The sequence below is a fragment of the Musca domestica genome, unplaced genomic scaffold (genome assembly GCF_030504385.1).
Source record: "Musca domestica strain aabys unplaced genomic scaffold, Musca_domestica.polishedcontigs.V.1.1 141, whole genome shotgun sequence".
NCBI lineage: Eukaryota > Metazoa > Arthropoda > Insecta > Diptera > Muscidae > Musca > Musca domestica.
In genome coordinates, this window is record NW_026712194.1 from 1,239,179 (window position 1) to 1,266,753 (window position 27,575).

General features: G+C 40.5%; 1 protein-coding gene across 2 annotated transcripts in view; it reads left to right on the forward strand.

The window, feature by feature from the left end:
- LOC101888526 (protein jim lovell) overlaps positions 1-27,575 on the forward strand; it is an 86,243-nt gene that overhangs the window by 8,214 nt on the left and 50,454 nt on the right. The window contains exon 1 of one of the 2 annotated variants that reach the window (XM_059119314.1): positions 3,155-3,280. The exons of the other annotated variant lie outside the window; for it this stretch is intronic. The gene's annotated coding sequence lies outside the window, so the exon portion shown is untranslated. Of the gene's footprint in view, positions 1-3,154; positions 3,281-27,575 lie in introns of those variants that run through there. 2 annotated transcript variants of the gene reach the window in all.

A 27,575-nucleotide genomic window follows, 5' to 3' on the forward strand; every position in this document is an offset into this window, starting at 1 on the left:
GCCGGCATGCCTGTTTTGCTTTAAATATTCTTCGAGCATTAATGATTACTTTTCTAACAACGAAAATCTAAAGAAAAAACCCAAAATCGTGTTGTAAAAAATAGGGTAGCAGTTTTTGGCTGTTCTTTGGCGGTTCGAAAAAAAATCAAATAATTTATATCACAGTCTTACGGGCAGTATCGGGGGAAAAGTGATTATGCCGCAGCACACCACACACCAGACCATTATACGGCACCCCGCACCATACCATTTCGACCGACACACCATTAAAAGCAGCCAAAAATTAACAAAAAAAAAAAAACAAAAAAAGCATGTCGCACACATACACATACAAGTGAGCCATTCTGTCTATGCGTATGCACACACACACAGGGGCGGTAAGGTAAATGTATCTGTCGAATTTCATTTAAAAAAGTGCGTAAATATTTCAAAAAAACAGTGAAATTACTTCTTCTGTCACATCCTCCCCATCCACAAGGAACATTTGCTTAAATTGTTGGTGTTTTAATGGAAGCTTCCAATTTCTCCACAGAAAGAGAAATCATCAGTATATGTTGGTTATTCGGTTTGCAACCGTCGTAGAAAAGGAGATTTTGGAATAGAGTTCCATGAATATTTAGCACAGATGCGGCGATAAATGCAATGACGCCGTCGTGCCGTAGCTATTCGAGAATTTGCCGCAACTGAAATTTGTATGGATTGCTCGCAATCAGCATTTCCAAATATAAGCTATTGTAACTCTCAGATCAGTTGCTCGACTGAAGTGAGGCTACGAAGTGTGTATCCGTAGTTCGTCAATGCCTGCCCTGGCTTAGGATTTCTGGGCCACCGCATTTCCTAATCGTGCTCATGCTTATGTTTCTTTATTTGGTCTGGCATTTATGTTCGTACACTTGCAATTGTTGGTGCTCTGGCATTGTCCTGCTCCAGTGTTCTTTTCTTACGCACCCTTGATGCGTGTCTGTCTGATGCTTACGTTTCCTTTTTTATTCCTTCAAGATATAGCCAAATATATATGCATGTTTGTCTGTACGTATGTACTCGAAAGTATATGAATACTTAAGTATGTGCATGTTGATTATATACAAGTACATATTGTGTATGTGTATGTATATGTAAATGAGTGGTATTTAGTTGATGCTGCCCGCTTGCTCATTAAGGCGAAACAAAGTTAAGGAAAAGTTGAAAATTTTACATCAGTAGACGTTTCCGTTGCTTCCACTTTTCTTTTGGCATTCGTTTCCTTTTATTACAGGGTGGACAAAAAGAATATTTAGACTATGGAAGTAAGATTCGATTTCTAAGAATGAAGTACACAACTGAACACGGAATGAAACGGCTTAAGACAGCATCGGGCATAAATCCACAAGATTCTTGATTGGTGCAACATATGTCGGTGTTATTGGTCGGTCGTTCAAAGATGCGAAATGCCCATTAAAAAGTAGTAAATTTAAATAACAGTCTTCTAAGTACATACGCCCCTTGGGTATTATGAATGTGCAGGTTGAAGTTATAGGTTGTAGCACTAACAAGTAGGCAAGTAAAAGGAATACCCGAGGCGGCACTGAAATCACATAGGTGCCAGTTAAGATATCCCATGACTAGAACGGACAAACTTAGGGAATATAGGGAATATACTCTATGGGGTATTAAACGGTTGCTATATATTACACCTACACTAGGTCATATTGTGTTTTGTAAATTTTCCAAAAAAAAAATTATCGTCCAATAAAAAAAGTTTCTAAGTAGTAGTAGTAGTAGCTCCATTGCAAAGCTTCTAATTGACTCGTGCGTGGTTTCTTGGCATTTTTATTCCGGCCCTTTATCTTCTTTGATAAAGTTGTTCTGAATTTAGCTGGTCGAGATTTTTCTATATTTGGAGGATTGATCAATATTTCCTGCAAAGTCAAGGCAGTTTATCTCTTTTTCCGATTGGAGGATTTGATGTAAAACAATAGCTTATGGCTCAAAATTATCTTCAAATCTCCAGTCAATAGTTGCTTCGCGCGCTTTTATTGTGTTCTTCCCATCAACTAAGTGCTTTCGCAGCACCCTGTTTTTTATGATGTAGTGTTTTACCACCGCCCAATGGCTGTGGAATGTAGAGAGACCGACCGTCTTGCCATTGCCGACTTCCGAAGACAACACAGCCCATATACTTTTTATTACAACAATTCGGAGAAGACAACAGCATCCCTTCTGCTAGCCGTCCGTTATTTTATCGACCGCGTTCGCATTCACGCATCCACTTTCATTAACTTGTCCTGCCCAACTCCCGTCACTCACTAACGTACCATTCCAAGAAAACTCGAAGAAATTCTCGAGAGTTTTGCCTCCTTTCATCCACGGAAAACAATGAATTTCTTACGTCTGTAATTTACATACAGTTATACAAAATAATGTACACATTTATGTATGTATGTATGCATGTGACTAACGAAGAATGTGCGTGTGGATGTACGCACATAATTGTTTGACCTGAGTATGTGTATGTGTGTGTGTGTATGTGAGGTTTAACTTAGTTCAAGGCATTTCCCATTGTCAAGATTAATGCTTCATCCTCTTGGAATCGAATTTAAAGGAGGATTACAGTTTCCCTTTTTCCAATATTTGACGACGATGAAGTAGTCGATTCTCAAACCGTTTTCAAGCAAAATCTCAAGAGACTGAGAAATATTTAATAAGAAATATTTCTTGTAAGGATTTGAGGGTAGACATTTCATATGGATGTCCTTGTGGTGAGAGTGAGCCAAGTCTAGTTGGAACAAGCCAGATTCAAATTGGAAACAAACAAAAAAAACATCACCAACGCCTCAAACACTCCCTACATGATGGCGCTGCTGGGACATGCCTTAGTGTCCGAAACTTGCCCAACAACTCTCTGATTGCTTAATCGTCCTGTATGTGCAAGTTATTATCCTCTAATTATCACACACACGAGAGTGATAAACATTGACTTGTTAACGCCGTGTTCTGAACATTTGCATTCGAGCCGTGGCGGTCAAGTAAGTTTTTTTTTTGGATAATCACCTTTGTCGAAGCAGCATGGCTAATTTGCATTTTATTTTTTCCCCCGTTGTAGGGCGATTTGGGTCAGCCATGCAACCCCTTTTCCCAAGTGAATATCCATTACACATTAGAGTGGTCAGTTGGGCTAAATGACCAAGGAAGGGATTTGTTATGCGAGCAACTGCGGTCACTATGTTTTTGTTGATAACCGGCATAAATTAGCATTCATAAGTGGTCATTAGGGGCGACTGTATGTAACCCGAAATCAGAGGTGAGTAATTTGATAATTGCAAAAGAGAAGTGGATTTATTGTTATTTAATTGAATTGAATTGAATTGAATGTTGAAAAAGATACGTCCGAAGAAAACAATAGAAAAAATATTTTATTATGTGGCTCATTTGCCCAAATAGATTTGTATGGTGGCCCAGATAATCCGAACTTTCTAATTAGAGCTTTTTTGATAGAGAGATACCGTAAAACAAAAGAGCTACCATTTTATAGGCCCCCATTAGCTAAATCAAATAACCATAGATATGTTTTTGTAAAGATTTTAATGTCCAATTGCAACTGATTTGGTCGGAAATTGATGCAACACTGTTATATGGCTGACCGATACATTTTCCATCCACAACACCAATCTTCTTTGAAATAATTCAAAATTTCAATACTTTGTATTCAACTACTACTGTTTTATGCAGATGATATGGTAATCCTGGCATAAGAAGTGAAGGTACTACAAAAAATGATAGATAGATTACACAATTGTGTAAGTCAATGACAATGATATTCATCAAAGGTGGGAATATCTCGCGAAATGAAAAATGGCTTTACAAAAACGAACCAATAACAATTACTTCGGAATTCACCTATCTTGGGATGTTATTAACCCCAAAACTCACTTTCAAAAAGCATCCAAAATGGTATAAACTCTACATGGAAATCCTTTTTGAATAAGCCCCACGTATCAATTACGTCAAAACAGGAACTGTTATCCTTGGCAGTTTGCAGATCAAATCAACAATATGGCGGACAAATATGGGGATATACAAATTTTAAGAACGTAGACAAATTGGAAGTTGACTTCTGGAAGAAAATCTTAAAACACCAACATTCGCACTTAGATATGAAACAGACATCCCCTCCTTGAAAACTAAATTGGATTAAAGCGTTCGAGCCATATTTGATTACAATAGCAGCCGATTGCCTCACACACTGGCGATAATAGATATTCGTGTACTATTAATGTGAAGCAATATTGAACCATTCGATGTGAACAGTACCAAAAGAAGAAGAAGAAGTTATCGAACAAAGAGATCACCACTTAAAAACATTAGATTGCAAATATTGGCGCGATGCCATAAATGGAGCCAATCAAATGACCCGAATTTACTCGAAGCTAGACCCATCAATAGGTGAAACTTACATCGATATATGAGCGATATTCTCAGAATAAATTCCAATAATAAAGATGCAAATATGAACCCGCTCTGCTCTTTACGTAACTTAATGGAAGCTGAAAATCTCATTTCTCCTCATATTTTACGAATTTACAAATATGTTCTTGAAAAAGGCACTGCTTAACGAAGATGAAATATGTCGGAAGTTTTCTAAAATTTTTTACACAATATGGAAATCAGCTGTTATCTGAGTCCAACTTTTGAATCCAAGTTTGACAGATAGCCATAGGTTATTGTCTTGTTGATATTATTATATATCTATTTTTTTTTATTAAATATTACATTTATCGCTTTAAAACACACACACACTGTAACGGATATGAAATGCTTAAAGACTGCTACAACTCCCTCCTCAACAGTGCGAACTATATAGGGATTCCAACAGTCAGAAAGACGCCATAGGCATGGTGTCGAAACTGAATTTAACACTGATGGGGTCTCTGATGAATATTTCATTTATTCATTTATTGCAAATTTACTGACCAATTAAATATACCCTCCAGGAGAGTAATCAGTTTCTGACTTACAAAATATCAATGATTTGGATCTTAAAACTAGGTTAGCGTATGTGTCAGATTTCTCTAAAATGTATTTTGCAATACTCCTTCCATACCTTATATCCTTACACGTTTTACTTCGTGTACCTATAATGTTCTATTAAACAAATGCATATTTAATTTTCAATTTCTCCATTTTAATTTATCCCTTATCGCGAGGCTTATTAGACTTATCCTGCGCCAATATGATCACATAAAAATAATGCTTTTTCTTTCTTGGGTTGCCATCTGCCTCTCGATGCACAAAAATGCAATCGTTTGCATGCATATGTGAGAATATTCAATCTTTCCGAGTGAGGCACATTCACAGCTGTCTTTTACCAATCCCATGCTGAAGACGTTCATCAATTTCTCTCCTCAAAGGATGGCATAAATCGGTCCAATCTAACAAGCAAACAATGGATTCGATCGAACCCTTTAAGACCGTGCATTGTCTATCAATTGCAGGGATGCATGCCCTTCTTGGGTGCATGCAAATAAATTATCTATGCAAAAATCCGCTCTGCCAAGGAAGGGTTAACGCGAATATTGATGAGATGCAAAAATACGAAATCACTTTCGATGTAACGGAATTCTGGACAGATTTCCCAGGCCTATTAAAATACCCTGCCATTTAACAAATTATTACTTATGCCGCTGCTTTTGTTGTTTGCTGTCAAACACGAAACAATGAAAACAGAAAGGTCGTGCGAAATCTCACCCCTCGGCCTTTGTTTGCAAAATCCTCACTTTCGCCGCCCGGGCTGCACAGGAACACTGCAGAGCACTGCTGCACAACCCTTGTGACGAGGCGTCAATTTAGACAAACGGTCCAGCCGCTCACATCCTTACGCATTTTCTGCCTTTTTGCAAAAACAAAGTAATGGGAGTTTTATCAGCAATAAAACCCTTCATGGAAAGGAGGACAACGACGACGTCGCCACACTCAACTTCTGTTGGCAGGCATTCAAGCTGAAAGCCATTGCAGAGCCAATCCATCGGTAAAAGGGCAATCCAACAAGTGTTGGGCGTTGCACGCTGCAATGCCGAGTGCATTGCAGTCTGCAGGCCGATGCAAGCAACGGTGCATTTGGGCTTTGTCATTTCATGTCTACCAATTTGAGGTGTTTTGTTTTGAGCGGTTGCACTTCATTATATCAATTGCTTCAAAGGAACCCGGTCCCGAAAGCAGTGAGGGGCGCAAAGGGCAGACGCATTGTGTGGATAGATTGTGCAAATTATGCACGTTTAGAGCCTTGAAGGATGCACTTTTATTTTTTGAGGGAAAGAAGACCTCCTTTTTGCGGAAATACTAAGAGAATTTGTGTTTTAATAAAGCGTTCGAATAATTAATATAGATGTCACAAGCTTTGGTCGTCGTTTGGCTATGAGGACGACAATGGAGTTTTGATCTCCTAAATGCCACAGTCAAAGGCCGAAAGGGGGGGGGGGGGTACTTTAAAGAGTTTCAAGAATGCAAAATATTTAGAAAGTTACTACTATATTGGGGTCCATACGAAAACGTGGATGGGCATAGGCAATTTTTGTCATAGCCATTTTAGTATTCAAATACGAAACCTGAGACAATTTCGGTTAGTACTCGTAATGACACGAAAACCTCAACATACCAAATATAGGGAGGTACCGATATATGGGTGCTATACAAAGACCTGGACCTGCATAGGCAATTTTCTGTTACAGTGTGTGGTACTCGTTTCGAAGTGCAAATACGAAATATGATATCATTCCGGGGAACGATGTAGCTACAATCATCAAAGTACCGAATATAAGGAGGTACCGAGGATGTGCGAGACCTGGAACTGCATAGACAATTTTTTGTAACAGGCTGTAGTACCCATTACGAAGTGCACGTACACAAAATCAGCAGCAAACTAAAATCATCAAAATACCGAATATCCCAGAAGGTACCGATATAGGGGGATATACGAAGACCTGGACCTGCATAGGCAATTTTCTTTCTAAGGTTGTAGTACCCATTACTAAGTGTAAATACGAAATTTAAAACCATTCCGGTTTATATACCTTTAATTCTATGGTGGAGGGTATAAAAAGATACAAAAAGTCCGGTTCGCTTCCCAATCGTAATGCCTACGTCAAAACTGCAAACCGACGCAGGTAAGCCTTTCCGACTGGGTTTCAGGAATAAGGTGGCGCTATATAGCAGCAAAATTAAAATGAAAATCCTAGAACCAAAGCAATGGGGACAGCGAAAAAAGACACAACACCAGATGAAGTGGTCATTTTCGCAGATTCGAAAATATTTTTGGTTTTGTTTTTTTTTCTTTTTTGCTTACCTGCATTTGTATGTTGCCCATGTTAGATTTGCCCGGTCAGATTTGTCGGTCGTCTCCTTCTGCTGAGGAAATTCATAGTTTTCCCACACGCCCATGGCTGCAGTTCGTTGCAACTTGTTGCATTCAGCTGGCCGGACTTGCGACTGCAGTGTTGTTTCGCCGTGTAGCCCATCAGAGGCCATCATTTATGTTTTAATGCGTTGATTTGGGAATTTATCTTTATATGATTTAGTTAAAGTAATTTTCATAAAACACACTTTGGCTCATGTACTCATATTAAATTATTAATTTACAATCATTAACGTCCCGCGGCTACGAAGCATGAATCTCGGCATACGTCCGTCCGTTCCAGCGTGGACCTGTGATGGCATCCAATCGGAGCTGCATGTATTGTACGTATGACTAGCTCCGCATAGAGCGTATCGTGTTGGTTGGCTTCGTCCTACATGCACGGCACTAACATGGCTGGCGCTCTCTTCCAGTTACGAAAATTGAAAATAATATTTTGCGCACTCAATTTTCAGCGATTTGTCAAAACATTGTTTATGTTTGTATGTTTTCACAGCGCTCATTGTGGTCTTGAGGCTGGAGATTTTTTTATTTGGTTTTTTTTGTTTATTGTCTTGGTCTTTGTTCTGTGGCCGGTAGAAACAAAGCTGTGGCAAACTAAAGAGCTGTGATGGAGGCAGTGTAGAAATGTACTTGACGCCAGGGCGGCGATACCTGTTTTCAAATTTAGTTTGTGTCCAAGAAAGAACAGTGGGATTTCAACTCGAAGTGTTCGTGTAAATGACGACTTCGTATTGCAATGAAGAGAGCCCCAATAATGAGATCCTCAAGTGGGTACGAACTCTCGAGTGGGTACGTTGCATTAAAAGCTAAAATAAATGTGTTTGAGTTCCATAAACTTTCGCTGCACTCCTCGCATATTCAAATTGTTTAATATCCTGCAAAGCGTTTTGCTGTTATGTTCGAAGCGTTGTCGATGCAAGTATGGCACCTTAGAGCCAACTGGGAGAAGACAAAAAATTAATTGAAATATTTCAACCAAATACCGTCCGGTCAGCCCATGCTGCCTCTTGAGCGCGTACTCAGATGTTGTTCTTTCGCTGCCAGGAAACATGCCGACTTTCGTTGATTTCCCTTACATACGATCGGCAAGATAAAAGTGTTCAACTTTTTAATAGAATTCAATTGTTGGCAGTGGGCATTTGTCTAGCGTCAGCGATTTATTCGATTCTCGTTTTCCGGCGGACAGCATCAAATCCAAAGATTGTAATGCAATGCGTTTAATGGCAAGAACATCCTTGTGTTCGGGCCCAGAATTGATTTGATCGTGATCGGGTTGCACGTGAACTGTTGCTTTTGTGCCGATCCACTTGCCCTTGCTGGTGGAAGATCAATGTTACTGTGTACTCAACTTTTGACCGTTGGGCGCCAACAACTTTCAAAATTTGAAAATTTGTAGCAAATTAATTTGCCGCTATTAGCTTAAGTAATCAAATGTATTGAGAGAGAGAGAGAGAGAAAGAGGACGACGGGAAGAGATCGTCATAATAAATGTTTGCATTTAAATCGATCAAGGTATACTGGACGGGAGCCTCAGAAGAACCAAAGGGACGTTTTTCTATTTGCAAATATTTTTCGTCATTCTCTTCTCTTCTGGGTGGATAATAAATAGAAAATGCTTTAAAAGTCACATCGATTGGGAAACAATTTCACGAGATATTCTGTATTTATAAAAATTAATACATATTAATGTTTTATCAGTTCTTGGAAGCAAGCACTCTTCTTTTATTAAAAATAAAATAAATGCGTACTTTTCCTGGAACACATTGAATGCTATTGGACGTTGATTTCTAACTAAGGTGATCGGATATGGAATAGAAAGAAAGCACAATGTCGTAATCTTTTTAATTATGTATGGCCATTTTATAATTTTATCGCAGGTGGACAGGTTTTGGCTCATCTCCACACCTATCACAACTCACAACTCTCGAAGAACTCACGTGGACACGGCTTTGCGTGTCTTCCCGTTTGATCGGATCCTTACGGCATTATATACAAAGTTAAAACGGCGAAAACTCTTTGGTGGGGGAAATAGAAAATTCTTGTCCCGTTTGCAGAAAGAATTCAAAAGAATAAAATCTGAAAGTGGAAGGAAGAGCTTAAACTTGAAACCAATTTCAGAAATCTTGAAGATGTGACAAAATGATGTCCCGTGCAATAATTTGATATTTTTGGAAAACCCCATTCAACAACCTTCAAAATTTCGTGAAAAAATTATCCCATTGCAATCGCAACATTCTCGCCTATCCGAATTAAAACAAGTAAGCAAAGGCTATAGTCGAGCTGGGCCGACCGTTGAATACCCTACAACACTATAATAAACCATACAGTTTATATAGGCGAAGTACTCGACAGAATTCCACAAGATATTGTGACAAATAATTAAAGAAAACCATCAGGTTTCGTTCTCTAATTTTCGAAAAATAACAACTTAAACTAATTTGCTCATTTCCAATTTATTGGTAGATGTTGCACTTAAATGGTCTTCCTAGATCTGGAACCAATATTTCCCAACGACCTATAATCTCTCAGAAGTGGCAAAAGATTAACATTTATTATTGGTTTTTGACTGAAACGCATCTATATGAGATACAGACATTTGACTATATTCTTCAATGAAATAGTCAGAAGTGCGTCTTTCCTGTATTTGTGAATTCTCCAAAAAGTCTCTGGAATGGACATTTTCGTATTTTGTCTACAAAAGTTGGCTAACTATTTCACACATTGAATATTTTTGGATGGCCATCCAAAACTGCTTGGCTTTTGCAATGTGCGGTAACCCCCATTCAAATGTGCGTGAGGATCGGGCGATAATTACGACCTGCCGACAATTTTGCAGTTTTTGGTCCATTTCAACCCCTAAATATATGGCGATCATCTCCAAAAAGAGTAGGCTTCTATTCTGACCCTCATCTTATCCCCATGCAAAATTTCGTAAGGATCGGGCCAAAAATGCGATCTGTATATGATATCCTGATATCCCAACTACTTAGTTTTGTTAGCTGTAGAAATATTACCAAATGTTTAATTCAAAATGAAAATATGCCAAAAATATGACAAAATTGAAAAAATATGAGAAAATTTTACAAAATCAATATTTTCATCTTTAGAGAGATATTTTATGCGATTTTTTTAGACGTTTTTTCTTTCCTGCCAAGAGGCCATTCTGAGTTAATGAGAACTGTCGAAATCAGTTCAGCCGTTCTCGACATATAAGAGATCTTTCTTCTTTGATAGACATATATATCGCACATATTTTGCTATATATCCGATTTGTTGGATGTTAACATCAATTTAAGATCAGAAGAAACCTTGTCATGGCTTTATGATTTCGCCGGGATTTAAAATATTCGCGGTTTATGAAAAATTTTGAATTTTTTCAACAAAAAATATATGGTCTATTTTACCCGCTAAATATTATCCGATGACCACCCAAATTGGTAGGCTTCTTCCCCGCCCTAAAATCTTCCGCGTCGATTGGTCTATAATTGCGACCTGTATAGCTACTGCAAAATCCGACATTTTTTCAGTATTTGGTCCATTTCAACCCCTAAACATTTGGCGATAATCTCCAAAAGCAATAGGGTTCTATTGAAGATCGGACCATAATTGCGACCTGTAGAGTGATTACAAATTAACATGGACAGACGGACGGACGGACATACATAGCTAGATCGACTCAGCTCGGCGAGATAGGAAGATCCATATATACTTTCCTATATGGGAAATCAATATTTCGAGGTGTTACATAAATTCTGGCCCAATCAAACTTATAATACCCCCAACACATAGTGTTGTACGGTATAAAAATGGTTAAGATAAATGAAAACTTACAGGTACAGATCGCAGAATGGACCACAAAATTGTTTGCGAAAAGGATGAACGTTTAAAAATCATTGGCAATGAGTTTAATACTACAATACATACTCCGGCAAATTGTTTTATTCCCGTTCTTTGAGACCAAGTTTATCGATGTGCGTGGCAAAGTAAAGTAGGCGTTGTATAAATGCATGTTTATTTATCGTATAGTTAGGTTTAAGCCATTTCACCTATTTTAGTAGTAAGTTTTGAATTTATAAAACGGCCATAGGCTAAAACTGAATAAAAAAATGTACGTGGCCGCGATATAGGATGTATATGTTCGAGATTCCAATTGTTTTTTACTGTTAGCCTGGTGGAGGCATAAATATTAAACTTGTTAGGAACTTTTTCAAAGGCCTGTGTATGTAGTAATTTTATTTTGGGTGGTCTAGGGTGTCACATTACCGGCCTAGTACAATTATATTTTTTTCTGTACTTTGTCTGTATCTATATATGTCTATTGTCGAGCGGCCACGAGATTAATCACGATAGTACGCTATAGTGAATAGTGAATATTTGACGTTCCTCTTGACCGCTTCCTTCTCTATACCTTTAACCAAGGACTAGTAGGTCTCTGCTTGGAATGGATGTCATAAAAAGGCAATAACACTTTCCTTAAGTTAACTTATATGATTTAAGGTTCCGGTATATACTTCCGATATTACTAAACTATGCAAAGTTGTTGAAAGAAGCCTCCAGAGTCGTACCTAACAATTTAGAAATATAGCTACTTGGGAGACTGTACACGATTGTTGAGCAGCTCCTGTTTTTCGGCATATCTTCCGCCTTGCACCTAAATTACGCCTCATGTGTATGAAGTGTTGAATTGTTAAAACAATCTACGAATTATATTTGTGCAATACAAACGGTATACATATATGTATGAGTGTATGCACTTGTGTTTCTGCTCACCAAATGCATAATTTCCCACACCAGTTTCTTTGAAGGGAGCATTCTCCTTTTTATTTTCAACATTTTAGACAAGAATTTCAAACGGCGATTTTGAGTGCTTTTATAGACTCCCACCCAACTCTGTCATTGGGAGGATTTAATCCTCACTCCATTCCGTAGCCATTTTCCCTGGTGACACAACAAATACTTTTGGCGGAACAAATCTAGTCCGGCATAAGGAAAGCCATTTGATGCTGTTTCTTATGGCTGTCACTCCAATAAGGTGTCCATACATCTATTTGAATCTAAGGCGTTCCACTGCCCATGCTGCGCTTCAGAAATTCTGCCATTTCCCAAAAAAACACAAAATTGAAAAGAAAACACTTCGTTTTTCCCAAGCATTAGCAGAGAAAACACTTTCGTTCGCGTATTGTGATTTGGTGGCGAACAGCTCGAAATGTTCTGGACTTGGCCAGCTTTTTTCATCGGGTTCACGTTTACGTTCTCATCTATGGGTCTGAGTGGTAATCTCCTACCCCTGCAAACATTACCCTGTGCCACTGCCATGTCCGTGTCGAACGGTCGCTGTGTATCTCCAAGTGTCCCAGTGTAACTTCGAAGATGAATGGATATTTTTCATAGCTAACATTGCCACCCATTTAATAATCATCCCTAAACAAATCCTCAATCCAAATGCAAATGAGATACAGTGTTGTTGATGTTGTTGTTGTTGTTTTAGTGCCCACTCAACCGTTCGCGGACTGTTTGTATTCATCCACGTTGAAGGACTTTTTATTTCGTTTTGTTGGGACGTTAGTACATTTGAGTATTCGTTGGCGTTTCGGGTTGTGATTTAAAAACTGCCTTGGTCTTGGCTAGATGTGTTGTTGCCCTCCATGCGTAAATGTGTGTGTGTGTGTGTGTGTGTGCGTTTGTATATGTGCCTGCATAAACAGGCCGCTCGGGGAGTCATTTGCCCAAAGTGATGGTAAAATGTTTTTCAATTGAAAAACAGCCCAAATTAGATAGGAAATGTTCCATTTGGAGACAAATTCAGTGCATGAGCACTCATTTACATTCGAATAAACCTGGGCATCTTCGGAAATGTAGAAGCACCTCATACTCGCACCGATAGGCGATGTTATTTCATTTCCATAGGTTATGGACTCAGCTAATAATGCAAGAATATTAACTAGAAAGAGTTTTTCTTTTTAAATTCAAACTGCGATTACCATCCTTAAAGTGTAGAGACTAAATCGCATTCTTAGTTCATCAATTGCAAGCCAACATTTAAATATTTTAACAAACATTTAAGAAAGTGGAGATTATAAAAATCAATAAAAATCACAACGAACCCTCTTCAAACTGACTTTCGGAAGAGAAAAGAAAAACAACAGCCAACAACTCACTAATGAACTGTTTTCCGTCTTAATGAGGCAGCGTCACAATGAAAATGAAAACAAAAAGAAGAGAAGAAAAAGTACAAGAACAAGAAAAACAACAGAGACAGCAAAGAAGCCTTTTGCGAGACGAAACACTGATACTCGACCAGTCACATCCTACTCTCAGTGCAGAACGCCCTCAGGTTAGGTTGTCCTTACCAAGACAGAAGACAATGAAAATGAAGGATATTCGGAAGAAGGAAACAAAATTTCGACAACGGCCACAGCGCGGCCAAAGCGGGAGTAGTAGCTGGAGTAAAAGGAAAAAACGGCGATTACCTTCAAACTTCAAAGTTTTAAAGACAGCAACCGTGCGCCTCCCTCTGTATGGCAGACGCCAACAGATTTAATAGTTTAAACATTTTTATATGAAAAGCTTTAAATACCCCTCTCGTGAGGCCTTTCACAATTTCGTGGAGAGATCAATGTTTCCAACCACTTCAACTGCGGAAGAGCAGCTCCAAAGGGGCCGTTGAATGCAATTTGCTTTTGCATGGATACCGTTAACTATCTATCATCCATGACTTGAAGCAGCATTGATTGAAATCTAATCAGATTATGAAGAGAGTGTAGATGTGCGCCACCTTTCCGCGCCTCCTCCCTCGCTGCTGAACGGCGAGGTGTGGAAGCGTATGATTTGATAACTAATAAGGAAGCTGTTAAACACCATTCACACATTCCATCTATTTCTTGCTAGCCGAGGATTCTGCAGCGATTGAAGTGAGTGTTGTCTTGTGGCAGGCACCGCAGATACCATCACCCAAACGGAATAAACTAATGATAATAGTTATTAACTTTATAAATACTTTGTTAAGCATCGGCCTGGGTAGGGAGGAGCTATGCCGGGCCAATATTAAAGCCTTGTTGAGGCACATCAGCACCGCAAGGCGGGGAAAACGAAAAACTACGCTCTAAGTACATATGAATTACCGCTGGTGGGGAATGCCAACTGCGGTTGCAAATTGGTTGCAGAAGCAATGGCACGGCAGTAGAAGGTAATTCGAAAAAGTCGAGAGGAAAACCATTTAATTTGGAGACGAATACAACAGATTATACACAATTAGTCCTCATGGAATTGAACAGTTGTGAGTATTTCTCTATGCCTTTAGGCTCCTGACCAATTCAGCAGATGCTCTTCAGTTGAATGGCAGCAAGCAGTCGGCAGGTCGGCAGTCGGCTCTAACCTCTGCTCTCCTAATCGCTAAAATGATAATTCAGTTCATTGCCAAATATTTATTTTGGAATTCGTCAAGCTTCCTGACTGAGAACTGAAACCGAGAAGGTTTCAAGTTCGGACACCTCATCAGTGCTTATCTCACGTTTCGATTTTCGTTGCCAAGAAACAAGCACAGCATTTTTGGCAAGTGATGGATCGATTGTTCGCCGCTCTTCTGGGTTTCTTCTTAGCACATACGACCGCAAGAACGTTAAAAGTATGCGTGCCTGATCGCTGTTATGTTCCCTGCTATTCAGTTGCCCATCTCGATCGCTTCGGCGAGCAATGGCAAATGCCACGAAAATTGGGGTATTGAACGTGGTGCCCTGCAAAGGTATTGCTTTGTTCGGCATGCAGTCGGGTTGGGAACGCTGAAAATCTGTGGGAGGGTATTCTCAGCATCTTCATAACAAAGTATGTAAGCTGTGGTTAGCAATGTTCGGCCAATGCCTGTTATTACATCTGATGTTGGCCCCGCTCCAGCAGGCTCCAACATATCCATCTTGGTTGGCCATACATCTGGTCTGAGCGACATGCACATGCATGCACACATGCATTCATGGTGTACGTTGCGGCAACCAGTGGATAATCAACGTATTTAACAGCTCTCCAGTTGCTCTGGCCGCGATACATTGGCCAAGCGTTGCCTAAATTTGGAATTAGCAACTCTTTACAGCAACACCCCTCACATTCAACGATGGCGAGCCGCTATGAAGGTAATCATGTCTCGGGGGTTAATCCGTGAAATGGCCACTCGGTCTGTGTATCTAATAAAATGTGAGGCAAATGTTACTATACACAGGTGTTGCCACATCTTTAGCAGAGCAGAACCATTAGCTCCTCACCATGTCGGTGGACAGCATTTGGCCACACTCTGACACTTTATTCTGGGTTCGTCATCGGCGACTGATAGCAACGGGCTATTTACAAGCGTCTAAAGCAGCTAGAAACTATTCTTTTTGTTGGTCCTCGGCTGCTCGGCTGCAACAAGCCAGCCAAGCATGCCTCTAAGGTCGCTGTCATATCCATTGTTTTCCGGTGTCTAAATTGTGGTGTTGTAACGATTTAAAAGCGATCTACGCCAGAACATGCAGCAAGCAAGTCAGGACACATACAATTTAAAAGAGATCTCAATTGCGGTAATAACACCGGGCATAGGCGGCCTGGGAGTTGTTGTGATAGAATGCCACAACACCCTGGTTGCCACTTGCATTTGAGTATGTGCAACGCAACGAGGAACGAGGAACATCTGTTGCCAACGTGGTACGAATCGCGTGTTGCATGTGGCACTATCCCGACTGTCTGTTGCAAAGCTAAGCGGTTGAAAGCCTCTGTATAGGCGCAACTTGCTTAGTGTTAGGAGGGATTTTTGATAGGTTTTTGTTTGTATGGCGAACATTTTGTGATTGGCCAACCAGATTTCGACCGTTGTGTCTGTCTGTCTGTCCGACTATCTCGTTAGGATGCTAACGACGACTGGCAGGCTGCAAGGCCAAGGGGATGCAGTGGTATCTGGTCTACACTTTGGACGAATGTTACTCCCACAATTAAATAAATGTCGGCTTTAGCATTAAAAACGATGCTGTATCGCTTCCGTCCCCCTTGTAGGGTTGTGATGTATGATGCCCCTACTACGAATGCACTCTACAATGCTAGCAAATATAAATTGAGTACATCGATGCAGAGATCGGTGAAGTGGAATGGTAGTATGTGGGCTAAACCACTCCCTTCCAATGTCTGGCGATAAGTCCGCCATCGGATGTCAGACAGTATATACATACATTTGTGGTACCAGAGTTAAATGTAGGTTAAGACAGCATTCTCAAAAGGTGTTTTCTAAGGCTGTTCTTCTGTGGCGTAGATTCTTGAATAGAGCTTGAGGCTGAGCCGAGGTTTTTTCAAATTTCTACTCGATCTAAAGTAAATCATATATCTAAAGATTTAAAATGTGGCAGCAGACTTATTATTGGGTTAGAGCTGGGCAACCTAGTTCACTGGCCAGATAGACCTATTTGCTTTCAGTTCAGCCGCTACCAGCTCAATCGCTTCTTGAGTTCTACCGTTTCTTTAAGTTATTACTTAAATCGATCGTTCTTGTGGAAATCGATGAACTTGCTCGTTCCGGAATGGAGTTTCAGAGATCATTTCCCAACACCAAACACAGTTAGAATTGGACACCCGATATTCTGATTTAAGCTCTTGTCCTACATTTACACCACATCTCCTTTTTATACCCTCAGCCATATGGCTACATAAAATGCCTTATCCAAAATAACGGTTTTAGACCCCAGGTCTCTTTGGACCAAATGCGTTTCAGGATATTTGGAGTCGATCTAGTGATGTTTGTCCGTCCGTCTATCTTTTTGGCTGGTGCGCACGATAACTCTCAAAAGGAGTATCCGATTTGGTACATCGTAATATTATTATCAAACTTAGATCGAGTTCGAAGATGGACAATATTGGTCCACTCTTCTGGTACCACATCCATAAAAGGTCGAAATTTTCAAAAAAAAAAAAATTAAGCTCCAAATTCGCAAATCCTAATATTTGCATCATTGCTATGTAAGGTGCGAAAATGGAAAATAACGTACCACTCCATCATGTACCTCCCCCACGAATCCTAATATTTGCATCACTGCTATGCAATACTCCATCAAATACCTCCCCCAGAAAGGGTCAAAATTTTGGGTATTTAATTATAACTCCTATAAAATGTGATGTAAGATTGTCTTCAAATTACACACATCACAATATTTTTATTAACGCGATGCCTAGTGTGAAGATGGAATACATCAGTCCACCCCTACTGGTACCTCCCCCGCAAAGGGGGAAATGGAAATGCCCATTCTCGGATTGAACGTTAAACTGCTAGTGTTGTATTTATTTCTGAACGTCAACGGATCAAGAAAGGAGAACTGATACGGATGTTTCGTAGTTGAGGTTTCTTTTTGATGGTACTCTACGTCAGCCTTATACATACCACACATGTGCAACACACACCCACACACAGTAGCTCATCGCCAAGTCGTTGCGATGTTGCCATGACGGCTATTGAATATCTCATTGGCCAGAAGTCGTGGTCTTCGATAGTTGCGTTAAGTGTTGTGACTGTTCGATTGGACTCGCGGCTCTTTCTGCACTTGAGTCATTGTGGCTTAGTGCTGCCACCAGTGGTCGGTCATATTCCTCCTATGGCCAATTTGTATATCTGTGGCAGTTCTAGTTGTGTTTATTGCGGAAGAATGATTTATTTGCTCACGCGCACGTTCCAGATACTATTTAGACCGTTTTGTTGGAGACTGCAGGCGTTATTTCTGTAATTCGCCATCAACTACGGGCGGGTTGAAGGACCGACGGACTAACTGACTGACTGAGTGAGTGAGTGATTTTTTTGGAATGGCGGGTATTTGCTGCACTTACTTCGTGTTGCAGTTCGGTTTGATGTTGTAAGACAAATTTATCAAGGTCTAATTAATCTTTCGATATGAAATACAACAACAGCAGGGAAGCAACAGCATCCTCGTCCAGAATTATAGGCGGTAATAACACTGCAAATCCAGCAACACCAACATCGCAAAGCGGCAACAGTATCCATATCCAACGAGGGGAACACCGTTTCCTTATGGGATTTCCTTAATAACTGCCTCCCCCCTCCCCCCCCTTCCCACTCGGCCGAAGTGGAGTGGGCACGCTTTGCGCTTAACCATGAAAACACCAAAAACAAAAATTCGCACGCTGGCGAATCGTATTAACATTCTGTTGATTTTTCCTTTCGAGCTGTTGTATTCGCAAACACCACGACTACAAGCTAAGATAAATGACATCAATTGACTCCATTAGCCGAATGACTTCCACTGCCGCCTCTGGTTATACAGAGAACAGTCAGTCAGCCAGCCAGTCAGGAAGAATGAACCGATGAGTGGGGTGTATTGTGTTTTGCGGTATATGTTGCTGATGTCGTCATTGTTCGATGTTCGTCACTGGGGGTAGTAGGGGTTTTCCACAATGTTTTCATAAACCCATCTTCATTTTCATTCCCCAACAGGGCGTTCGGCCGTACCCATTGAAAATTCGCAATGACAACAAACCACCTTTCCTCCTCCCTTCTTTTCTTGCTTCCTTACTTCGGTCCTAAACAATCCTCACCCCACATTCCTGGCAGCTGAATAGACTCGCTGAGTCGTTTGGACTCTGAATAAAGTGAAACATTAAATTTGCATATTGTTTGCATCATTTGACAATCAGGGCACCCTGAGAGCGCTCGCTTTGAAGCCATTCTGAATCCAATCAAATAAAATAAAATTCCAATAAAAATATTTTGGCAATAGTCCTGTTTCTTATCGATACTTTTGTACATGTGTTATGCCACTATTTATGGGTGTGTGTGTGTGTGTGTGTACGAGCGAGTGTTTGTAAAGGTGCTGGCGTCGAGGGGGAGACAATCATGTTGACATTTCGCAAGTCTTTGAGAAGTGTTGAAATGCGTGTGCATTCAAGCGTTTCGTTTGAGAATGCACGGAGTGGTGGCTGAGGGATGCCTTGTTTGCGGAGATAAGTGCCGAAAAGTCACAAAGTCTGGAAACCTTTGCAACACTCTCTACCCGGCACACGGTGTTGACATAGTATACAAATTCCCTTTATTTTCGGCTCATGGTGGGCGGATTTGTTTGCACGAAACCGAGAGAGAGAGAGAGAGAGTTCTTTGGCACTGAAGTGGAAGACCGCAAGAAAAAGGAAAAAAAAAAACACGTTTACTTGGTTTCTTTTTTGTGCGAGGTGATATTTGTTCTTGAACAGTCTCCAACAACTTGAACAACACTTTTTTAAATTTTCTTCTTAAACTTGCACAACATTTTGTCTCGTTGCTTTGGAAGAATGTCCTGTTGGTTTATGGAGTGAAATTGTCTCCTAAATCCTCAAGGCAACAATGTCTAACAAGTCAACGTGGAATGGTGCTGTCAATTCGTATTCATCAGCTTTCAAGTTGGCTGCAAGGGTATCGACTTCATGGATATATTCGACTGGCTCTATCCATCCGGTGCCGATGATATTCGGCAGCGTGTGTTATTTACTTTTTGAGAATGTCTCATACAATAGACCCGTCCTTATCGTCTATCGAATCGCTTTGCGACTGCAAAATATTGAACACAAAAAGAGGAAGGAACCTAAAGAGACCGTCCTAAGACAACATGCCCTATGCAGCGTTCGAGATTTATCAGAGTGTCTTAATAAAATGGGGTGTCCATATAAAAGCTAATCAGAGTGTATTCTTTATATGATGAAACTAAAAAACTACCTAATATATAAATGATGGTAATTCAATAATGGCCGGGATGATTTTGACAATTCACACCTATTCAGAATAATATCTGGGCATAAGAGGATAGAACCTTAAAATCCCATAATTCCATCTAATGGATACCTAAAATGAAATACAGTGACATGCCGAATATCAGGAGGTACTGCTTCATAGGTTTAAAACAGAATGTAAGCCGGAAAAGATATAGCGAAAAACTTAAATGTCAAATCTTTGCAAATTTCAAAGACACATCTTAAACATGGCGATCAGTACCTGATTTCAGCTGCGGGTGGAGAACCACATCGAGATAATTTAATGGATGTAGGAATTGACTTGGATCAAGGATACACAATTGATGGCGCTCTCCAAGGCAAATGTCGAGGCGCTACAAACTGAATGACAAATTGAGTTTGAGATGGACAAAACTAAATCGATGAAAACGAATTGCAAATTTTAAATAAGATATGTGGCTGGAAAATGTTGCATAAGGGAAGTTTCCTGCATCATCAAAAATATTGTGCCCCCCCCATAAGAAATGGATGAAAAAGAGAGACAAAACATGGAAAACATCAACAAACCTTGGTCATGAATACCGGCGGGTTGTTAGCAAGCCAGCAGTTTTTAGCAAAATTTAATCTGTTTTTAAAGAGAAAAACTTATATGAGGTCGATTTGTAGAATATTATGTTCTTGAAACTATGCATTAAAGAGTAGAACCATCTAGTTCCTGAGATGCGTAGGACTATCTTTTTTGTTTCTTTCCATTTGTTTTACGATTGTCTTCTCTGTGCTCCATCAGGAATCGTTGTAATAAGAAGGCAGAAGTACTTTTTTGCAATACTATTTCTCACTTTCCCTCACTGAACATCCAAACGATCGAACAAACGTTTGAACGAAGTGGAAACCGACGAAAGAGGAGGCGCGATTCACCCAAAGAGGCCTAGTTCTTTCCGATCTGATCGATCCGCTCTGTGAACTGTGCTTGCAACTCTAGTATTAGGACATGTTACCAAAGTGGTGAAGGTGATTAGTTTATTGTTGGAGGCCGCTTCAAGAAAAAAAACCTAAAGTAAGAAACTTCTGAATGACAGGTCTTAAGTGCGTATCTATTCAATTGAATCGCATCAATTAAAAGTGGTGGCTTCAACTTTTTCAAATGTTGACAATGGATACATTTTACATTCTCTCAGTAGTCTCTAGGGAAAAATCAATGACCAGAGAGCAAAAAAAAAAAAGTCAAATGTGTCGGAATGTGTGAATAGGCCCATGTTCCTTAAAGGCATTTAGAAAAGTGCACTTCTCTCTTCGACAGGTATTTGGTTTCGATCCTAGTTTGAGTGTTTGCAGAGTCATGTAATTGACCGAAACCTAACACATTTGCATTCCATCCCTTGAGTAGCGGCAGTTCGTCAGCCAATGCAATTCCCGCCACCCTGCAAGGAAACAACGACATCCATGAAACATCCAAAATCTCAGGGGGCAATATTTAATTTGAACTAATAAATCTAAATTCGATTTAATGATTATCGGAATATTGTTAAGGTGGTTTGTTGTGGCAAACATCATTGAGACTAGACAATGCCGATGGCAACAACAAATACTTCGGTTAACGGCAATATCGATGGCTGAAAGGATCAATAATGGAAACAACGAGGGGAACAACCCACAAAATCCAGAATCGACTACATCAATGTGCAGACGCAAGACCTCTGCACCCTCCCTTCGTCACCCTCACAATGAGGTAGCATCAACCCCCAGACGCCGTGCTCGCTCTTTTGACAAGCTTGTATCTGAGTCAAACAAACAATAGTTGCCACACATATTTAAAGAGCTGTTACAATGAAGACAAGCCACATAACACCCAAACAATCCACTTCGTCTGTCCGCCTGTCTGTATTTCAGTGGAACTGGCAAAACATAACAAGAATATGGCCAAATATTTTGCAATCCTTAAATCTGATTTGCAAGAGCAACACACACGTAGCGCTAATAAATGACAACAAGGGCTCATGCCCATGCCTGGTGCATGGGGTTGGACACCGAACATTTAGATGTTTTCTTTTGGCAAATCAACCGTGTTGACTCGATGAAAATCGATGCCGCACAAACGAGCAAACCGTTTAAGGACTGCTCACTTTACATTCAGAGCCCAACAAGGCAGCAACGGGAAGATTCGCAGATTTGCAAAATGGTTTCGCACAACGGCTAGGAGTGGGGTGAGGAAAACTCTGCGAGAAAAGGTTTTCCACCATAGCTCGATCCGCAGGGTTGGTGGAAAATTGTTTGGACTGGATTGCTTCTGTTGCCCTCTATTGTTGTTGCGAAGCGTTTGGCTGGGCTGGTGATTGGCTGTCGATGTCGTAGCTTTTGTTCCGTTTGTGAGCAACGTTTAGCGGGTAAATGCCTTGTATTTTGCGTGTCATAAATTTTGCACATGTCGAACTGTCATCGCATGCGTTGCCACTTTGGTGTACCGATGTCTTTGTTCAGCACATAATTTGGCCAGGGCGCCCACCGGCAGCTACGACAGAAGTCTTCATCGTGCGCCAGGTTGGCACTTTCACCAAGGAGGGGTGGTGGGTAGATGGCAGCAGATATGCATGCCCATAAAGGGAATTGGTTATGGAGACACCGCGGCTCAGCGGTGTCATTAGATTGGCAAAATATTGTCACAGCGAAAATCTCTGAGGGTGATGGGGGAGTGGAGAGGCTTCTTTTGCACAGAGTCTTTGGTGGTCTACGGCAGCATGAGCGTTGTTTAATGTTGGAATTTACATTGTTATTTAATATGATTGGATAATTTTATAGTCAATTTGTAAATTACCGAGAGATTAAGCGACAAAACAAGTGTAATGTGATAGCTAATGCGCGTTGATAGATGCGGATGGGGACGGGGACAAGGACGGGGACAAGGACGGGGACGGGGATGTGTAAACTGTCGGAGGTTACTCCTTATTTTTTGGTTTTGTATCGACGAGTTATTGTCTCTTGGCAGAGCGGTGAACCGAATCATTCAGATATTGATGCCGTTCAAATGTTCTGGTCACTCTCGGTATAAACCAAAATATGTTATTCAATTGTTTCCATTTCATCGCAAAGAACTCGCCATTGGGTAGAATGGCCACTTTGAAATTCTGCCCCCAACTACCACAATTCATTTTTACGTCAACTTGGACGGAACCATAGAAAAAACATTTTACGTTTAGCCACAGTGCAAAGTGGCTTCATTAAAATACGCAACAAGTCGCAGTTGGAATTGGGAATGTTGGCAGACACAGACCAGACGACGATGCCTGACCGAACCACCCCTCCTCCCACAGCCAACAATTGCAAAATCAACAATTTCATTAGGGCACTGCTAACACTGCTTTTAGCACAGCTAACAACAGGCATTGTCAAGGCAGCCAACCGAACACCAGAAGCCACGAACCAAAATACAAGAATTCGGAAAACAAAATATGAAAATCTCATCCTGTTCGACCAATTGTGGCAAAATGCAAAATTTGGCAATAAAAATTCCGTATTTTCTTCCAGTCCACAAGTTCGGCATTTAACCACGGCCAGCGACTGTGCAAAGCAATTTTTATTGCTTTCAAAAGATTTCGGGTGCGTTTGAATTTAAGTGGCATCGTCCCAGTCGTTATTCCTCTTCGTCCCAGCGACCCCACAGAAATCCATTCGGGCCATTTGAGTGAGCTTTAAACAGCCGTGTAATTTGCTTTTCATTTAAATTCGCATTTCCGGAAATACTGAGCTGCCCCTCCGTGCCGTGTGGCAAACCGGAATAACAAAAGACGATGCCAACAACATTCACTGCTCGATTGTCCGTTGCCCAACACAAATGCTGACCTTTCCCAACTTCCCACTGACCGTTGGATAGTTCAGAATTGCTTCACTCCTGTCCTTGTCGTGGCGACTTGCTGTTGATCCAGCATTTAGGTCGCGTGCTCGATGCCGTATTCCTTAGCACACCGTTCCCTTTCCTCCTCCGAGTGGTTGCTGCAAAGAAACCCCTAAGTAACCCCTTCTGCCTCTTCAGTTGACTTCAATGCTGTGGTTAAATACCACCCTTGTTATGTTGGTTGGCTGACCTTCCTGGTAATTGATTGACCTTCATTTGATGGCTGCTTGTTGCTTTTTACGGTTGCCAGCGTCGGCCTGTCTGTCGCTTAGGCGATGACTTGGTGAAGGACTGGTTGGTCAGTGTTTGTTTAAAACTCGATGTATCTGCACGAATAGTTTCCCGTTTGGCGGGCAGTTTGATTTGAACTGATATTTATGTATGAATGTATGTTTGTATGTATGGATGATTGTGTGTCTTAATGAACTCTCAGAATTAATTATCTGCTATGGAAATGTAGATTCGATTCAGGATTGAGAAAGTGGTAGTGTTGTTGACGCTGTGCCACTGCTCTGAGGCAGACGTGTGTTTCTGTAAATCACGACATTCTCCTTCCGATTGTTTTACAGGTAATAGAAAACGTAGCTTGTTGCTATTACATTGTAATGCAAATGGCGGCCCAGTGCTAGTCGAATTTGTGATGCATTTAAAATCAATTATCTACTATTTTATGACCTCCGAGAGATGATTATCATCATTAATTTGCAGTAATTCAATTCCAAACTGAGAGTGTAGATATTTGCCATACGACGCATTTCTGATGGCTTTCAGCTATTGCTCGTACTCAGAGCAAGACCGGTTCAATGCATGGTGTTTAAGATTTGCTTGAAATGCAGTTTCGTAGAGTTCACCCCTTAGACTGACCTACAAAAAAAATGTCCAATTTGTGAGGTCAAATAAGATTATTTCCAGTTAAAAACGGAATGTCAGTCTCAATTGTGGAAGAGGGTTTGCAAATCATAATATGTTGATGACTATGGAAGATTCCAATGCAACTTAAACTAATTTAATTGTAAAATGCTCCGGAAGGATTAAAAAGTGTCGACAGGGAAATCGTCTCAAATCGTCTTTTTAGTGGAAGAACAATCCCGCTGCTTGGAACTGTTAAAGGCTTCACACATATGCTCTGTTTTAAATGTTTTCTTCTTCACCCACATGTACTCTCCATCGCCTTATATAAGTTTAGCAAATCAACATTTAAAATTTATCTAAAAAATGTAATTTTTGCATTGCAGGAACATAAGGCTATATTATTGTTCCGCCAAAGCATTTATTTGTAGAGTTAACAAGGAAAGGCATTCTCTAGAAAATGTTGTGTCGGAGAACAAATAAATTGGAAAAGGGGTTCCAATCTTAGTTTAGTTAGTTATTATTATTAGTTTATTTATTCTGGAAGCTGGTTAGCTGGCTAGTACTGTACGTAAAACATTTCCTATTACACACTTGTTGAGTTTCCATATTTTAGCAACCGTTTTGCCTGTTTCGATTTAATCAAATTTCCACATCGGATTGTATAGTGTTATATAGCAGCTGTCACAACACTTTGTGGTTTCCATCGGTCTGTGAACGACCATTGCCAAAATACAACGGATTTTTGAACTGATCGTATGTCAATTGGAGTATCAAAAGGAGAGACAGACAGTTACGCTTAACGCAAACGATTACTTCGAGAAGTTAATATGGCCTTCGAGGCCACGGGTAATTAATGCGGCCTCCATATTCAAGGAGAGCAGGTGTATGAAAACATCATATACAATAACAGCATATCATGAGTGTCGCCTACTCTATGCCGCAATGGCATAGTAAGCGACAATCAAAAAATATTCTCAAAAACACATAAATATGCGGTGTGTCATACAACATCGATTCATGAGAACATTGCTTTCGCTTAGTTCCTCCCACATCTGCCCATTCTGAGACATCTAAAATGACTGAGTGCCACACAAATATTGCCAACGAATCGGTTTGAGATAGACAATGCAAAAATATCTATTGAACATCGAAAAAAGAAAGAAGGAGACAAAAAGGAAAAACACTCCAAGTTCCTTTCTCGATTTCCATTGGTCGTTCGTCTCCTTTCGCTAGACACGAAACACAAAAAAGGAAAAAGATTGAATAGCGTGGCGGGGTAATCCTTCTTGATTGCCCTTTAAGCCCGGGAGCCACACATTCGGTGTTTTCTTATATACCTCGAATGAAAAGCGACATGGCATCGGAGTGGGCAGAATGGTTGTCCAGAAGTATTGGCAATTCCAATGCGATCAAATAAATTGAATTTGTGTGTATAAAAGTCTCTGTGTTTTTTTGGTATTCTTATTTTGTCTTTGGTTCAACATCATGGCCATGGAGAGGTTACTACAGAAATGCGTGCGTGTGTGGTGTGGCTATAGCGATAGCTAGCAACACACTACTGGGCGACATGTAGAGTTTCGGGAAACGTTTTAAATCTCTATTCCTCAAAACAGAAATAGGTGGCACTGCAATAGGTCTGTGACACTTTTTGATTTCCAATCAAAACTGTTCGTAACTTTCCGAAATGTCATTGAGACGTAAATGAAGAAACAAAACAGGGGGCACAAAATAACCTCGTGTATTTCGAGGGAAACACGTGCCAATCCTCAAAATATTTACAGGTATTAAATTAATTATTTCTATAGAGTTGTGCTGCTGCTGTTTGCTCCGTGTCATTTTTTTCTGCAGACATGTGGCTGAAGCAAATCAATTGTCAATTTAATCGCAAAGCGCCATAAATGGTCTACAGGCATTCGATGGTCTCAATCGGCCGACACGTGTGCCTTCTTCATGCTCTCCAATAACTAGGTGTTGTAGCTGAGGAAGTGTGTGTGTGTGTTTCAAGTTTAAACATTTTAAAGAGTTTCCCTAACTTCAGGCTTTGACCTTCGAAGATGTTCCATTGTGCGTTGTCCTGCATCATTTATTGCTCTCGTTGCTTTGGTTCTCCCTTCTTTGTTTTGGGTTTGCTTTCTTACCGTTCGCTAACCGTCAGGGAAGCGGAAATTGGGTATTATTAACAGTGGCCGGCGTTTTTTATTCGTAGGTGTATGCAAATATTGCCTGGAAGTGTCAGTGTGCTTCAACGTGCGCATCTAAGGCATTTAGGGACTTGGCTGCAGACAGGCCCACCCTCCTCCGCCAGGCTTGTCTCGGGGACGGCATCTTCAGTCCCAGTTGGGAGTGCGGTGCAAATTGTCGTTGAATGTTGACCACGAAGAGTTTGGGGAATATTTGCACGTGGTCTCGGCAATTTCTTCTGTTTGGTTTTCATTGCTGACGCAGCACGGCGAGCATTGCCTTCCTCCAGTAGCCAAGTGCACAAACTGGAGTAGTAGTAGTTGTTGTTGTTCTGCACTAACTGTTGCTGTTGTTGCCATCGGTGGTATTTAACAGCACAATTGACCAAAAGAACAGCTTGAGCCGGCAACTGCTGATGTAGACTCCATTGCTGTTCCCTCCTCCGTTGCAGTTGCTGCGGGTTCCGAACTAAAGTTGCCATTAAAAGAAACTACCATTTTTCACACTTCTTTGCGTCGTATAGCCAACTACAAAAACAAAACCACC